Source organism: Manis pentadactyla, chromosome 8, assembly GCF_030020395.1.
Source record: "Manis pentadactyla isolate mManPen7 chromosome 8, mManPen7.hap1, whole genome shotgun sequence".
Taxonomy (NCBI): domain Eukaryota; kingdom Metazoa; phylum Chordata; class Mammalia; order Pholidota; family Manidae; genus Manis; species Manis pentadactyla.
The window spans coordinates 83,112,312-83,122,156 of NC_080026.1; the positions used below are offsets into that span (position 1 = coordinate 83,112,312).

Sequence of the window (9,845 nt, forward strand, 5' to 3'; positions counted from 1 at the left end):
ATGAACTACTGCTATATATGTTATGGATGAATGTTGCAAACAAAACAGAGGGGAAGAAGTCCGACATACAAGGGATTTTGTTTATAGAAAAGTTCAAAAGCAGGCAAAACTAATACATGGTATTAGAAATCAAGATAGTGGTTACCTCAGTTAGATAGTAATGAGATAGGGGCCTCAGAAGATTTTCTGGATGCTGGTGAGGTTCTGTTTCTGCCTTTAGGTGCTAGTTATGTGGGTGTGTTCAGTTTTTGAAAACTCTTTTAAAGTTATATACTTATGATTTGTGTATTTTCCTTTCAATAAGATACCTTTCAATAAAAATGGAACTAAGTATAGATTGGTAGGCCCTAACATGGGTCTACTAAGATTGTAGGTTATAAATTTCCTGGGGTATTCCAATGCACAGAGAAGGTTGAGAATTACCACACCAGATGATCTGCATGTAGTATTGTGCTGGACCCAGTTCTTACAAGCCCATGAAAACCAGTTGTTCAATTTTTAGGACTTTGCAGGCCTGTTAAAATAAGGCCAGTATTAAAAATTAAATTATGTAAAATTTCAATTAACTGAATTATACTAAAAGAGAGGTACTAAATACTCAAAACTCACCCCTTTCTAAATGATTTTACTATATTTTACTGTACTCTTGAGTTTAGGACAGCTTATGTGTAGGATGGAAACTGTAGAGTGATGTGCTACGTCTCTTCCCAACTACATGCTCAGTCACAATGGCAACTTGAAAGTGGCCCTTGTGGGAGAATTTACACCATAGAATTTGGCAATCACTACACATCAGGGCTTGCTTTATTGTTCTATGGGTTTTCTTGACTTAAGAGAATGATTTAAAAATGTAAATAATGCAGATTAAACTTCAAAGTGTGTTATATGTGCAGCTGTTGCATTGTGAATAGTCCATTTAATGAATTATACTTATGGCATTTAAAATCTATTTTCTGGTTCAGCAAAAAAGTCATTCATATCTTTGACAAATGAGTAGAGTTCTGACATATGTCTTTGTTGTTTCACTTTTGTCTTATTAATTAGCATAAAGAAAGATATCAGCCAATATTTAAATGGGTATTCTACTCCTCAGTCAGTTGTACCATAGGTAGGCTGTGGGTAGAAGAGTTCAGCAAAATACAAGTATTCTGTGAAAACCAACTGGCTCTATGGAATTTACAATAAAGAGTACTGTATATTTTATTATCAGTTGTAAATTGTGTGCTACACACCCTCTTTATATCAGTGACATTTATAATCAACTTATATATGCACATAAATGCATTATTTTTTCCCAGAGATTTACCAGCACACCACTGTCTGCCTCACTGCCAACTTTAAGATTCCAGGACTATTATGATTTAAGAAACAAGAAACAAAACAAGGTAGGAGTGTTACTGCCTATAAGGCATGAATTTCAGCATAAGATACAGTAGTGACTAATACTTTTGACCCTCACTACTCAAAATGTGGTCTTCAGACCAGCAGCACTGGCATCAATGGGGGCCTTGTGAGAACCGCATAATCTCAGGCTGCACTCCAGAACTTCTGAATCCAAATCTGCATTTTATCAAGATGCCCAGGTGCTTTGTATGTATATTAAAGTTTCAGAAGGACTGCATTAAACTCGTTGGTATGAAGTGAAACTTTCATAACCAGTTTGAAATTAGTAGTAAGTTAGTACTTACTAACTTAGATTAGTAGACAATCTAGTAGTTGGTGATCCTTAAGCATCTAGCCCCAGTGGAGTCACTTCACAGTATGGCAGAAAACACGTAATTGTTCCCCCTAAACCTGAAGAGGACATACAGCTTGCAATATATGTTTGCCAAATACTGAAAAGGAAACTTCATCATTGGGAAAATGAAGGCTAGGCTACTTTGACTATTAATTTAAAAAGGGGAAAAAGTACCAGTAAGAAAAAAATAATTGTAACAGTATCTTCCCCCTATGTATGTGATGAATAGGACATGTTGCCAAACACTTGGTTTCAAAAATCCAAAGCAGGGCAGCAAGTGCCACATGATGCAGTGTGGCAGCTGGGAGAGAAGTGCAATGAAACACTTCCTGGAGATGTAATTTAGGACAGAGTAGTTATCAAGTGCTGAGGGTAAAGGGGGCAAATTGTAGTGCTTACACTTCTCTTTCAGTTAATCAGTCAGCAACATAGGGCAGAAACAAAAGTCAGGGCCAGTCCACAGAAAATTCTCAATACCAGAGTTAATTGAAATGATGGTAGGAAAGTCTTGTGTTTTGAAATTGAAAGCAAAATGTTCTACTACTGGCAAAAATATCTTTGGAAATATTTCTTAGTTATTTGGCTGAAAATATTGTAGTTGCTTTGTGATGCAAAAGTCTATGTGGAAAACATGTTAGATACTTAAATAGTGTCTGAAAGGAAATAGGAGTCACAAATATCCAAGAGAAGCATGGTATTAGTTTGAAGGAAAAACTGAAGCAATAAAATAATTCAAGTAAATCTGAAAGTTTTTGAGTATGAAGAAAACAAAGGTAATTATGACCAGGCTATTGATACTCAGAGAGAGACTGTTTTATCCAAGCAAAATGGTTATTGTAATCACCCCTTGCAATATCAGAATTCAAATGATTCTAAGTACACTTAGGGGCAAAATGATATGACTGTCCTAATGTGTTCTAGTACTTTCCCTTGAAATACTCTAAGAAGGCTAAGAAGAGAACTAATCCTTATTGAACACCTACTGTGTGTTTTACATGTGTGATTTCCTAACATCCTCATAAGCCTGTGTGGGAGATGATGTCCCCATTTTACAGATGAGCAAAATGAGGTCCAAAGAAGTATTTCATCCACTTCATATAGTTAACAAAAAACCAAAGCTCACAGACAAGAATTAAATTAAAAACTGCAGACCTGATTAAAACAGCTCACTCAGCAAAGACAGATTGGAAGGGATCAGAGTATAGGACTATTAACATTTCAAATAAGAGGAAGGGACTGTTCTGTAGCAGCATCCATGGTGATAGGTTTCTCCTAGCACCCACCGTAACTTTACACTGCTGGAACCCTCCTATCACCCATTGCTGGATATATCTTAGGTTTCAGATATATTTCATACTTGATAGTTGTGATTTTGGCTAAATTGGAGAGTTTAGAAGACCTGGCACTTTTTAGGCAGTGTTATATAATAGAACTGATTCTTGAGCTGGGACTTGGAAATGTGGGTTCGGTTCTAGATGTGTCACTCATTAGGTATGAGGTGGGTACGTTATATCATTTCTGTGGGTGGCAGTTTTTTTCACCTACAAGAAGTTGGATTAAGTAGCCTTAAGGACCTTTCTGGATCCATGGTTCAACCCTCCATGATTCAGTCCTTTAAGATCATGACTTCTGTCAAAATAGAAATGACCTGAAGAATTAATAAATTTGTTCAGGCAAGCCTGTTCTGTGGTCGTTTAACCTCAAATGAAATGGTTTATGTATTTTTTTTTCCCTAGGAGCTTGTTTAAAACAAATATATATTCGAATTCTTAGACATATCTGGGTGCAAATTCAAGCTCTATCTTCTCTTAGCTCTTTGACTTAATATATCTGAGTTCTATTTTTTGTTTCTGTAAAATTGGAATTGATAATGATTAGCTGTAGTGCAGTGAAGTGTCTGGCATCTAGTAAGAGTATAATAAGTGCTGGTTATTCCAATAGTCATTATGGGTTTGAACTATAGTTGGGTAACAATTCAAAAGAAATTTCTCCCCAGAGAGATGGAGCCTGAGATGGTAACCTCATTAGCACTGGGAACTTGACATTAACCCATCTTTATGCAAATAAACAGAGTGTAAGAAGGTAATTGCTTCTTCTACACCTATTGGCATCTCTTTCTTTCTTCATAAAACTCTGTAATTCACCCCTTAGTGGATAAAATCTTGTCAGAGACCTGCCGATGTACTTGACAAAACAGCTGGAGGGAGTATTTGAAGACAAGAGTGTCATGGGACACCTGGGAAGAGCGGCTGTCATAGCCACATTTCATTTCAGCGTCTTTATTTTCAATTTCTGCCCTGTGTGCACAAGTTACCAAAGATTCTAAGAAGAGGAGGAGTGACTTCATTTTGTTATAAAAAATAAAAAAAACACAATATTTATGTTGACATATAAATAACCAGTCGACCCACACCCCCTCGGTTTGAGTGACTGCCTCTTGCCCTCCCCACCAAAGCTTTCCCTTCCCCCTCTTGATGCCCCCTCCACTCTCCCACCTCCTGCCCCTTGCTACATACACCTCTTTTTAATTTTTCCTTCCTTCTCCAAGTTTTGTTTTGGTGTTGTGAAGGTGGAGAAAAGATGAACACAAGAACCAGCTTCAAATCATCTGTACTCTTTGAACCCTATTACCCGAAGCTAAGGTGAGGCCTTCAAATAATGAGATTGAGCTGCCAGTTTCTAAAATGAAGACCAATAGAAAGATTAAAAAAAAAATTCATCTGTTTTCTACAGGTAAATTTCCTGAGCAAAAAGCATAGTAAAATTTCATGTTTCCATGTAAATAACCATATTAACCCAAGCCTTCTAAGCCTTCTGAAGTTCAAAAAAGGAAACAAATGACTGCTAATTAAGTAATTATTAGAGATACCATGCTAATTCTGAAGTCTCTTTTGGTGCTAATATGATTGAGAGTATAATTTTACTCTATAAGTACTTATAGGTTTATAGTTGCTCTACTGACATTTTTATGACATACCATTGTCACAGCTAACCAAATATCAGTTGATGGAGAGGTCTTAACCTGTAATGGGATCTTCCAAGTATAATAGTGCTCTTAGGATCTACTTGTAATGACACGCTATGTAACAGGACAAAGCTGTTACAGGACAGCTTAAAACAACCCCTTAAATGCTTAAAAGTATCTCTTAACTAATTAAGCTATTAGCTAAATAGGGTTATTAGCTTGAGTTGGGGGTATCAGTATATTAAAAGAAAGGTGTATCTTAAGGTTTTCTTTAGTAAGTTGTCCCCCATTTCATTTTTTATTACCCCTTTAGATAATACTCCCTAAGTAGTATTAAGAACTGTTATAAATTATTCTCTAAAAAGTAGGGAAGAGGGGGAAAGAGAAGGCTGTCAACACAGGCAAAAACTGAAAATGTCTTGCTTAATCTTTAAATATTGTCCATTTTCAGGACTGTGGTTGGGATTTATCTATTATGTATCCAAATATATCTATGTGGCACATTTCAGACAAATGGAGATTCCGAAAGGAATTAAGTACTTTGAAGCATCATGTTTTCTCAAAGATGCTGTGCAGATTCAAAGAACTCACATTTTGTTACTATGCTTTCCAAGCAATAACACCTTTCAGTTTGAGATGCTGTAATTTAGTGGTTCTAGATGACTAGATAATCTTTCCCTGTTGGGCTGAATTTCTACATTCTGTTGTTTCCTAAACTCACCGACTTATCATCTATCCAGATAAAATATATGTTTGGAAATATTTTTCCCATGGATACATGGAGTTGCGATGTAATCCTACAGAGTGGAAAATGCTGATCTTCTTGTAAATGTACCACTGACCTCCCAATTCAGTCTTTCGGCATATATGACCTTAATTTCTTCTCTAATTTTTCATACATGAATGTTTAATATCTTGCTTCTTAAATCTGTCTGTAAGATTCTTAAGACAAGAGATCCCATGATAAAAACTTTCTTAAATCTTTGACAATGCCATGCCAGAAAGTGCACATGAATACAGTTATTGTTTCATTCTTTTACTTGAAATGAAATTTGTTTTTTTGCAACAGCTAGGTCACTGAATGTCATTATATGAGCGGTAACTACCAAATTATCTTAGGCAAGTCACTTAACCTTTCTTGTCCCTAGTTTCCCAATTGGAGAAGAATTTTTCATCTGGAGAGTTTAGTTTTAGAGTAAGAATATTTTTGCTTTTAAAAATCCTGTTATTTCTATTTATAGGAAGTAGTAATTGTACATATTCTCTAACCTGTCTGAATTTCCAGTTCCTCACCTGTTGTTTGGGGATCCAGACAGTGGTTTCAGCTCACAGGGATTTTTTTTAGATGCAGAATGAGAACACAAATGTAAAGAATGCAGCATATTACCTGAACTTTGGTTAATGCTCAAAAAAGTCAACTATTATTATATCAAGTTTCTTCCAGTTCTAGAGTGCGAAGATTAGGATAAAAGTAAAACCTTAATTGTCGAGCAACCACATTCCCAGTATCCTCCAACTATTCCAGTACCATGTTGATCCCCCCCTCCACCACAAAAAATCTTATAAAGGACAAACTGATTCAAGGCCCATTTCACTCAGAATAGAATAATTTTAATAATCATTGAACTTGTGATATTCACGATTGAGTCCAGAAAAAAAATGAGAAAGACAAATTGTTTTAAGAAAAATGACTAAGAAACCTGTTCTGAAATGCATGCTCAGAATTAGACACAGGATGTCATCATTCTATGATCATAAGTTTGCACAAAGACACTAACCTGGCTTGCTGGAAGTGAAGAACAGAACACCCTGCTCACAGCTGGACTTACCTACATAAAAGAGAGAAATACTTTATGAATCCTACTGCTTGCCAGGAGCACATGGTGAGCCATTAGATTTTTTAACATATATTGTTTCCTTTTTTTTCCTTCAAAAGGGCAGAATCTGCTATACTTTTGCTAAGTGCCAGTGTTAAAGTGGCATTTCTTTGGGTTCAATACATCCTGAAATAGCTAAGTTAACATTTTGTAGCATTTGTCAAAATATATTTCTGAGCATTTGGGGATGATACAAAAAAAGCATTTGGCCACAAACCCATGGATGGGAACAAGGAAAACCTTACAGGCATTTTACAATACGGAAGTTAACAGAAGTGCACATGCTATTCCTCCAAAATTACATTTTAGACAATATTATCCCAAGTAAAAGAGCAAATGATTCTGACTTTTCCTGTTTAATTGTATTTGTATAGTTAATAAGTTGTGTAATTGAGCCAACGACATCACAATACCTGTGTTTCTATTTCTATTTCCACTTCTATGATCACAAACAGCCCTTACGTACTTAATTTATAGTGCCTTCAATATTTGGGAAAATAATCAATGGGCAAGTTTAGAAGAATATTGACCATGATTTTATTGCTTTCCTGTGATTTTTCAGTCTTCTACTCTGGGATGAACTGGTTAAACCCCTTTCCCACAAATACGTCCAAATAATGATACAGGACTCTCAGAGGAAACCTTGTTTAACGTAATAACTTACTGCCCACTCCACCTGCAGAGCAGTAGGCAGACATTATTTATACTGAAAAGAACTTGTGATTATTTTCTAGCAACCAGTGACTCTCAGGCATCTACAAAGTTATTGGAAACAAAATATAATTCTAAATTTCTAAAGAGTGTTTGTAAACAAACTTATCAATGTATGTTTAGAAAAGGCCAGAGCTTGCAGAGATCAAACACAGTTTACTGGCTATTTATTTATACCTGCTGATAGTGACAGGACGTCATACAAAGATGAACGCTACAATTTTTTTGCGGTTCAGAGGTACACCAGTACAATGTAGAAAATGTAGCCCAGCCCAGTTCGGGGATGGGAGAGCGCCATACTAGTGAAATCTCAAGTTGAGCATCTGACTGGGGTTCAGCAGAGCTGCGTGAACAACATGGGTTAGAGAAGTTCAAGGTCGAGGAGACTCTTCTGGTCTTAACTTCCTAGACCTTCCTAGGTCTGGGGTGCCTTTGTGTATATATCAACCTTCAGGCATTTTTTTTTTTTACCCCCAGCAAGTGTGTAGTCAGCTCGAAAGGCACAGCTTGTGTGCTGATGAGCAAAGCCAAGTCAAAACCCTGCGCTTGGCGCTGCCTTCTAACTTTTTGGCTTGTCCAAGTCTAAATATTGACATTGCTCCTCAGTTGAGATGTTTGATACTGCTGAGGGTAGAAAGGGAGCAGCTAAAAGTAAGCTCTAATGATTTATATGGTTGTGACTTCTTTCCACCTTTTTGGGGAGGGGGTTAGATTCCCTTGCCTGCAGTCCCCACCCCCCCACTGTTCTCCCCAAAAGCTGTGCACACAGAGACAAGGTAAGGTGTTTTCCAAGCCCCTCGTGGCAGCTCCTACTGTTGTCACAGCAACTCACAACAGACTCCACAGACACGGGGTTTGGGGGTGGGGAGCGTTAAACCGTGGGCTGACCCGTCAAGTCCCGTGAGAGAGCAATCACCAAAGGGGCTGGAGTATCCCCTATTGAGCTCCTCCGGCTCCCACCACTGTTCTTCGAAGGAAAAGAACCCTCCTGTCCGCGCGCCACCACCCGCTCCCTGGCGCAGCCAGCCCGCTAAGGGTGCCTGTTGTACATTTTCTTAGCTCCAACTTAGGGGTGCGGCTGTGCAGGAGCTCCTAGAAATCTCTTTTGCTGGCCTCTGCTGTGAGGCTTCCTGGCCTCGCAGAAAGGCGAGGGCGGCTCCGATCGCGGTGCAGTCCCACAACTCTCTCTCGGGACGCTGCTGGCCGCGTGGCGCGGCCAAGGGGTCCCAGATGCCCCCCGCTGGGGCCAGGGCGGAGGGGGCTCTGCGGCGGCTGTTCGGGGAAGAAGTTTCATACCATAGCGCACTCACGACACGAAACCTACCCTGAAGCCGAGCGAGACGCGAGCTCTCTCCGCCTTCAAGGATTGGGGGAGCGGGGGGGCCCCCGCCACTCAGCAGCAGCCACGACTGCGCGCGGTCGCGGGTGTGCCGGGCCCCTGCGCACGGCGTGCCGCCCGCCGCCCAACTTTGCACAAAGGCAGCATGGCACTGCCTCGCCTTGCCGGCTCGCCTCGCGCCGCGGCCGCTCTTCCCGGTCCGGGGCGAGAGGGTCTCGCCCCTTTCCCCCGCCAGCCCTCCCCTTTCTACTCTGCCCCCACCCCGCTCCCAGGCGGGCCAGCCAGGCGGAACAGAGCGCCGGCACCGAGCTCCGCCGCCGTGGCGGCCGCGGCTGCTCTGACGTTAGCAGCCTTCGCGGCTATTTATATACACACGATTGGATTTCATTCATGAAACCCGGGCCTGGTGTGTCTGTGCGCCTGGGCGCGGTGGCAAAGGTGCCTCAGCTTTAGGCAGACCCGAGAGGCCCGGGCTCGGGGCGGATTGTCCGGGACAAACACGCGCAGAGCACGGGGGACCCTGGCCCTCTCCCTGATGCCGGGAGGGGAGGGTGAGGGCGATCTGTGCCCCGGTCCCCTGTGCCCAACATCCCACCCATACCCGTACTACTGCTGGCCCTTTGTCCCAGGCTCTGGAAAAGTAAGTTGGGCCACTAACCGGCTGGGCAGCATGGCTTTCTTCCCCCTAGAAGCTGACCGGCCGCGGACTCCGAGGGAGGACATTGGCTTTTGTTTCAAAACCGAGCCCAGCTGCTGAGTAAGGGCTGCGTTAGCCCAGCCTCCTCTTCCCTTGGGAAGCTGCACGTGCCGGCGGGCTCCCTCCTCTGAGTTACCTTCCTCTGTCACTCGGTTCCTGGGGCCTCCGCAGGGGGCGTAGGGACACCCCCGCTGTCATTTCCTCCCCCACCTCCCCCGGGAAGGGGGCGATTTATGACCTCCTACAAATGGCTGAGTGAGGAAGAGAAATGAACTTCTGGCCGCTCATGGGTTGTCAGAATTCCTGGGAGCCCACCAGAGTCCATCCCTTCTCATGAACTCTTCACTTTTCCAGGCTGACTGTGAGCTTGGACGACAGGACCAAAGGTAGCTTTCGTGCATTCACATAACAAATACTGAGGACTTACAGTAGTATGTTTAGGTACCCTGCCAAGCTCTAAGGAGGTGAGGGTGAACATAACCAACCTGGTTCGGGTGCTCACGCAACTTTTCGTCAGC

General features: G+C 41.4%; 1 protein-coding gene across 5 annotated transcripts in view; it reads right to left on the bottom strand.

Annotated features, from left to right (window-relative positions):
- The window catches only part of RHOBTB1 (Rho related BTB domain containing 1), a 61,719-nt gene extending 52,285 nt beyond the window's left edge, over positions 1–9,434 (bottom strand). For 2 of the 5 annotated variants that reach the window (XM_036895073.2, XM_036895078.2), the window contains exons 1-2: positions 8,616–8,752; positions 6,482–6,532 (exon numbers count right to left, since the gene is read on the bottom strand). The gene's annotated coding sequence lies outside the window, so the exon portion shown is untranslated. Of the gene's footprint in view, positions 1–6,481; positions 6,533–8,615; positions 8,753–9,288 lie in introns of those variants that run through there. The other 3 variants (XM_036895074.2, XM_057505896.1, XM_057505894.1) reach the window with 3 other exon arrangements.
- Between the last annotated feature and the right edge of the window lie 411 nt (positions 9,435–9,845).